This window comes from Mauremys reevesii, unplaced genomic scaffold (genome assembly GCF_016161935.1).
Source record: "Mauremys reevesii isolate NIE-2019 unplaced genomic scaffold, ASM1616193v1 Contig17, whole genome shotgun sequence".
Classification (NCBI taxonomy): Eukaryota; Metazoa; Chordata; order Testudines; family Geoemydidae; genus Mauremys; species Mauremys reevesii.
In genome coordinates, this window is record NW_024100793.1 from 405,498 (window position 1) to 412,399 (window position 6,902).

The window sequence follows — 6,902 nt, forward strand, 5'->3', positions numbered from 1 at the left end:
ATGATAAGAGGCTGCTGAATTGAAGAAAAAAAGACAGGTAAGGATACCTGGCCAGAGGAAAGAAAAGCATCTTTTACTTTTACTTCTAGTTCAGAAAAAGGCAAGCAGCCATTTATATGCTTCAGGTTTTAACCAGCGTAGCTGGCTGTACCGCTAAGAATCAAAGCCTTGCGGTGGAACATGACTGACAAGTAGGTGAGCACTGAAAGGTCTCTAGAAGCCTAATGATCTGGATGCTAAGGAACCTTCTCCATTGATGACTCTTCATAGCTGCTAGTGAGTAATAATAAATAAATCTGTCAAACATTGATTGCAGGTTTTGCTGTGAGATATGAACAGACCAGGTGGCCATTCCTACCAGGGAGAAGTGAGGCTAAGTGGCGTGGCTGTCCCGGGCAAGGAGGTAAGAAATACCAGTCTCCAAACATCCATGTGTACATGAAGTGGTGTGGATTTTGCTTTCAGGGAGAAAAACTGTGGATGACCTTACTTGTCATGGGGAGAGTGTCAAAAGCAGACTCGGGACAAATCTGAATCAAGTCAGCAGACCATCAGACATGGAGGTAAGCATTTACGTTTCCCTGGTTGACAAATGAATCTGAGGCTAAAGCGACACTTGCAGACCAAATAAAGAGGTCACGTTGCATCTCCAGATGGAAGGAGACCAGAGGGCTGTTGTGTTCTAGCAGAAATTAATGCAAATCCAACTAGCTGAACCAGGCATGTCAGTTGGTAAAGAAATGCACTTTTTCCCCCCTCTTAACATTCAAGTGGCAATGAATAGATTCTCACACTTTCAGATGAGAGAAATGCAGCCGATTTGAACGTTGAGGGTGTGAACACTTCAGGAAGTTGCTAGAAGATCTGGGATATCTACAGAAAGGAAACAAGCAAAACTCATCACTGCTACCAAGAGGTAAGGAACTCACCTTAGAATGGAAAAATTGATGGATCTGGTTTCCCTTCAGGTGAAAGAAATGCAGCTGTCCGTCAGAAGTAGGAACAGTTTCTCTTGCTATCAAGAGGTAAGGAATGCACCTTCTCCTAGCAATGGAGTGGAAACTAACCAATCTGAGTGTACTTTCAGGTGAAGGAAGTGAATCTATCCTTTGCTGTCAAAGGCTACAAGCAGTTTCATAAGAATAAAGCAAGATACATAACCAAAGCTTCTGAGGTTACAGAAGTATTGACTTGTTCCAATCAAGAAGAAGGAAACCACTTATACCTACTAGATTTTTAGCAGTACAGCTGATTGTATGGAGAGAAAGAGAGAAACCAATCCAGCAATTCATCACGCAGAAGGTGTGCATTTATACTCCCTGTTACAAAATGAATCCAATGACAATTCCTTTACATTTGTTGCCTGACAAAAATATGGTCTGTCAAACATTGATCTTTGCAGGAGGTCATATTTCGAGATGCAAGGATGACACATGGCTGTAGTTTACAGGAAGGAATTAGCGGATCCATCCTTTTAAGGAGGTAAGAAATGCAATACACCATTGCCATAATAGTCAATGGTTCTGGTCATCCTTTCAGGTGGAAGGAAGGTAACGGAGGAAATTTTCATCTCTCTAAAGAGCATGAGAAGTTGCTGTACTGAATAAAGCACTAAAAATGGGAGCTACCTGTTTAGATGAAAGGAAAGTAGTTGGTAATTCTAACCAAAGATGATGATCTTTGTTCCTTTTTCCTTCCCAGAGAAGGCCATTGGTTGTTCCTACAAGGATGGAACAGGAAGTTATTTCAAAGAACAAGTGCAACTAACCAGAGTGTGAAGATGAGCATTGAGCCTGCTCTTCCATTTGCAGAGAGGAGTTGTCCAGCTGATTCTAGTTGTGCCTAATTGATCATTGTTGCTTCTTTTTCAGATATCAAGAACTAAGTGGAACTGATCATTTCTATCAAGAGGTAAGGAACGCACCTCCTCACAGCACGGGGGCAGGACTTAAAGGCTCTGTTTCTATTTTCAGGTGAAATGAAGGTCTTACCATTCAAGGGAGGATGATAAGAGGCTGCTGAATTGAAGAAAAAGACAGGTAAGGATACCTGGCCAGAGGAAAGAAAAGCATCTTTTACTTTTACTTCTAGTTCAGAAAAGGCAAGCAGCCATTTATATGCTTCAGGTTTTACCCAGCGTAGCTGGCTGTACCGCTAAGAATCAAAGCCTTGCGGTGGAACATGACTGACAAGTAGGTGAGCACTGAAAGGTCTCTAGAAGCCTAATGATCTGGATGCTAAGGAACCTTCTCCATTGATGACTCTTCATAGCTGCTAGTGAGTAATAATAAATAAATCTGTCAAACATTGATTGCAGGTTTTGCTGTGAGATATGAACAGACCAGGTGGCCATTCCTACCAGGGAGAAGTGAGGCTAAATGGCGTGGCTGTCCCGGGCAAGGAGGTAAGAAATACCAGTCTCCAAACATCCATGTGTACATGAAGTGGTGTGGATTTTGCTTTCAGGGAGAAAAACTGTGGATGACCTTACTTGTCATGGGGAGAGTGTCGAATGCAGACTCAGGACAAATCTGAATCAAGTCAGCAGACCATCAGACATGGAGGTAAGCATTTACGTTTCCCTGGTTGACAAATGAATCTGAGGCTAAAGCGACACTTGCAGACCAAATAAAGAGGTCACGTTGCATCTCCAGATGGAAGGAGACCAGAGGGCTGTTGTGTTCTAGCAGAAATTAATGCAAATCCAACTAGCTGAACCAGGCATGTCAGTTGGTAAAGAAATGCACTTTTTTTCCCCTCTTAACATTCAAGTGGCAATGAATAGATTCTCACACTTTCAGATGAGAGCAATGCAGCCGATTTGAACGTTGAGGGTGTGAAAACTTCAGGAAGTTGCTAGAAGATCTGGGATATCTACAGAAAGGAAACAAGCAAAACTCATCACTGCTACCAAGAGGTAAGGAACTCACCTTAGAATGGAAAAATTGATGGATCTGGTTTCCCTTCAGGTGAAAGAAATGCAGCTGTCCGTCAGAAGTAGGAACAGTTTCTCTTGCTATCAAGAGGTAAGGAATGCACCTTCTCCTAGCAATGGAGTGGAAACTAACCAATCTGAGTGTACTTTCAGGTGAAGGAAGTGAATCTATCCTTTGCTGTCAAAGGCTACAAGCAGTTTCATAAGAATAAAGCAAGATACATAACCAAAGCTTCTGAGGTTACAGAAGTATTGACTTGTTCCAATCAAGAAGAAGGAAACCACTTATACCTACTAGATTTTTAGCAGTACAGCTGATTGTATGGAGAGAAAGAGAGAAACCAATCCAGCAATTCATCACGCAGAAGGTGTGCATTTATACTCCTGTTACAAAATGAATCCAATGACAATTCCTTTACATTTGTTGCCTGACAAAAATATGGTCTGTCAAACATTGATCTTTGCAGGAGGTCATATTTCGAGATGCAAGGATGACACATGGCTGTAGTTTACAGGAAGGAATTAGCGGATCCATCCTTTTAAGGAGGTAAGAAATGCAATACACCATTGCCATAATAGTCAATGGTTCTGGTCATCCTTTCAGGTGGAAGGAAGGTAACGGAGGAAATTTTCATCTCTCTAAAGAGCATGAGAAGTTGCTGTACTGAATAAAGCACTAAAAATGGGAGCTACCTGTTTAGATGAAAGGAAAGTAGTTGGTAATTCTAACCAAAGATGATGATCTTTGTTCCTTTCCTTCCCAGAGAAGGCCATTGGTTGTTCCTACAAGGATGGAACAGGGAAGTTATTTCAAAGAACAAGTGCAACTAACCAGAGTGTGAAGATGAGCATTGAGCCTGCTCTTCCATTTGCAGAGAGGAGTTGTCCAGCTGATTCTAGTTGTGCCTAATTGATCATTGTTGCTTCTTTTTCAGATGTCAAGAACTAAGTGGAACTGATCATTTCTATCAAGAGGTAAGGAACGCACCTCCTCACAGCACGGGGGCAGGACTTAAAGGCTCTGTTTCTATTTTCAGGTGAAAGGAAGGTCTTACCATTCAAGGGAGGATGATAAGAGGCTGCTGAATTGAAGAAAAAGACAGGTACGTATACCTGGCCAGAGGACAGAAAAGCATCTTTTACTTTTACTTCTAGTACAGACAAAGGCAAGCAGCCATTTATATGCTTCAGGTTTTACCCAGCGTAGCTGGCTGTACCGCTAAGAATCAAAGCCTTGCGGTGGAACATGACTGACAAGTAGGTGAGCACTGAAAGGTCTCTAGAAGCCTAATGATCTGGATGCTAAGGAACCTTCTCCATTGATGACTCTTCATAGCTGCTAGTGAGTAATAATAAATAAATCTGTCAAACATTGATTGCAGGTTTTGCTGTGAGATATGAACAGACCAGGTGGCCATTCCTACCAGGGAGAAGTGAGGCTAAATGGCGTGGCTGTCCCGGGCAAGGAGGTAAGAAATACCAGTCTCCAAACATCCATGTGTACATGAAGTGGTGTGGATTTTGCTTTCAGGGAGAAAAACTGTGGATGACCTTACTTGTCATGGGGAGAGTGTCAAAAGCAGACTCGGGACAAATCTGAATCAAGTCAGCAGACCATCAGACATGGAGGTAAGCATTTACGTTTCCCTGGTTGACAAATGAATCTGAGGCTAAAGCGACACTTGCAGACCAAATAAAGAGGTCACGTTGCATCTCCAGATGGAAGGAGACCAGAGGGCTGTTGTGTTCTAGCAGAAATTAATGCAAATCCAACTAGCTGAACCAGGCATGTCAGTTGGTAAAGAAATGCACTTTTTTTCCCCTCTTAACATTCAAGTGGCAATGAATAGATTCTCACACTTTCAGATGAGAGCAATGCAGCCGATTTGAACGTTGAGGGTGTGAAAACTTCAGGAAGTTGCTAGAAGATCTGGGATATCTACAGAAAGGAAACAAGCAAAACTCATCACTGCTACCAAGAGGTAAGGAACTCACCTTAGAATGGAAAAATTGATGGATCTGGTTTCCCTTCAGGTGAAAGAAATGCAGCTGTCCGTCAGAAGTAGGAACAGTTTCTCTTGCTATCAAGAGGTAAGGAATGCACCTTCTCCTAGCAATGGAGTGGAAACTAACCAATCTGAGTGTACTTTCAGGTGAAGGAAGTGAATCTATCCTTTGCTGTCAAAGGCTACAAGCAGTTTCATAAGAATAAAGCAAGATACATAACCAAAACTTCTGAGGTTTCAGAAGTATTGACTTGTTCCAATCAAGAATAAGGAAACCACTTATACCTACTAGATTTTTAGCAGTACAGCTGATCGTATGGAGAGAAAGAGAGAAACCAATCCAGCAATTCATCACGCAGAAGGTGTGCATTTATACTCCCTGTTACAAAATGAATCCAATGACAATTCCTTTACATTTGTTGCCTGACAAAAATATGGTCTGTCAAACATTGATCTTTGCAGGAGGTCATATTTCGAGATGCAAGGATGACACATGGCTGTAGTTTACAGGAAGGAATTAGCGGATCCATCCTTTTAAGGAGGTAAGAAATACAATACACCATTATAGTCAATGGTTCTGGTCATCCTTTCAGGTGATACATAACCAAAGCTTCTGAGGTTTCAGAAGTATTGACTTGTTCCAATCAAGAATAAGGAAACCACTTATACCTACTAGATTTTTAACAGTACAGCTGATCGTATGGAGAGAAAGAGAGAAATAAAGCAACAGGATTGGCTCTTAGAAGCGGTAAGCAACATTTGGTAAGTCTAACAAATGAGCATAGCAATTTTGTAGTGCTGAATGTAATTTATGTTGTGCCAAAGTGTTTGTTACAGCTGATCAGACATCTCAGGAGCTAAGAGTATGTGAGGGGGATGGCAGATGTCAGGGGATTCATCTTTATTAGGGGGTGCTGAATCTGCTTGTCACTTGAGTGATATCAGTGGCTTTGGTTTTTCTTTCAGATGAAGGAAACAGGCAGCGTGGACAGTATTCAAGACACAATGTTTAAAAGTTGCTGCTGGGATGGAAGCAAAGAAGAAAGCCCTGGAGACGGGTTAGTGCTGGGACACAGGCACTATCCTGGAGGGGCCTGGGACAGGGTGTTTAACCATAGTGACCAGTGGGTCCTTTCCCCACTGTGGTCCTGGCTCGCATGCACAGGGTGAAACCGATCGCCATGTTTGGGGTCAGGAAGGAATTTTCCTCCAGGGCAGATTGGCCAGAGACCCTGGAGGTTTTTCGCCTTCCTCTGGGGCATCGAGCAGGGACCAGCCCTTAGGGCCATTTAGGAACAGACATAATAAAATCAATCAGAGAGAACTTGTCTCCCTTTGTTTTTTGAATTTTCTATAAACCCGTCCTGTGCCCCTCGGCCATGCCCATGCTCCCAGCCCCGCAGCAGGGCAGAGTCCCTCCCAGGTGCACTGCTCCCCCATCCGTGCCAGCATGGCCCCATGTCACTCTCCCACTCCAGCAGGGACCCAGCACAGGAGAGATCAGCCCACCGTCCCAGAGAGGGAAAAGCCGTGTGCACGGCCCCCAGGGATGGGGAGGGGACATGGCCAGGTGCTCCGGTCGAGGGGAAAGCAGGAAGCCCAGCGGCACTGTCACCATGTTCCTCTTCCAGGATGCCCTGAGGGGCCAGGCCAAGGCCTTTGGTTGGCCACATCCAAGCGCTCTGCCCCGCTGCTCTGGTCGTAAGAGCCCCTCAAAGAGCAGCTCTGGAAGGGGCGGTCAATGAACCCAGAGCAACACTTCTATTGGCATGGTGGGGCCACCGCTCCCTGGGCACCTGAACTGGACTCACAGGCTAGCAGCGAATAGTCCCCCAGGGCGTTATTGTGGGGTCTCAAACCTCTATAAACCCAGCTGCCTGAAAGCCATTGGGGCCTCATTCTCCCTGCAGGGAGACAGCATCTCCAAGGTGAAGACAATACAAGTGACTCGTACCTTGGGA

The 6,902-nt window shown here is 44.1% G+C and overlaps 1 long non-coding RNA gene across 1 annotated transcript; it reads left to right on the plus strand.

The window, feature by feature from the left end:
- Positions 1 to 5,511: 5,511 nt before the first annotated feature.
- LOC120393256 lies at positions 5,512 to 6,265 on the plus strand. The gene is made up of 2 exons (XR_005591975.1): positions 5,512 to 5,703; positions 5,908 to 6,265. It is a non-coding gene; the product is annotated as an uncharacterized LOC120393256 (long non-coding RNA).
- The last annotated feature ends 637 nt before the right edge of the window (positions 6,266 to 6,902 follow it).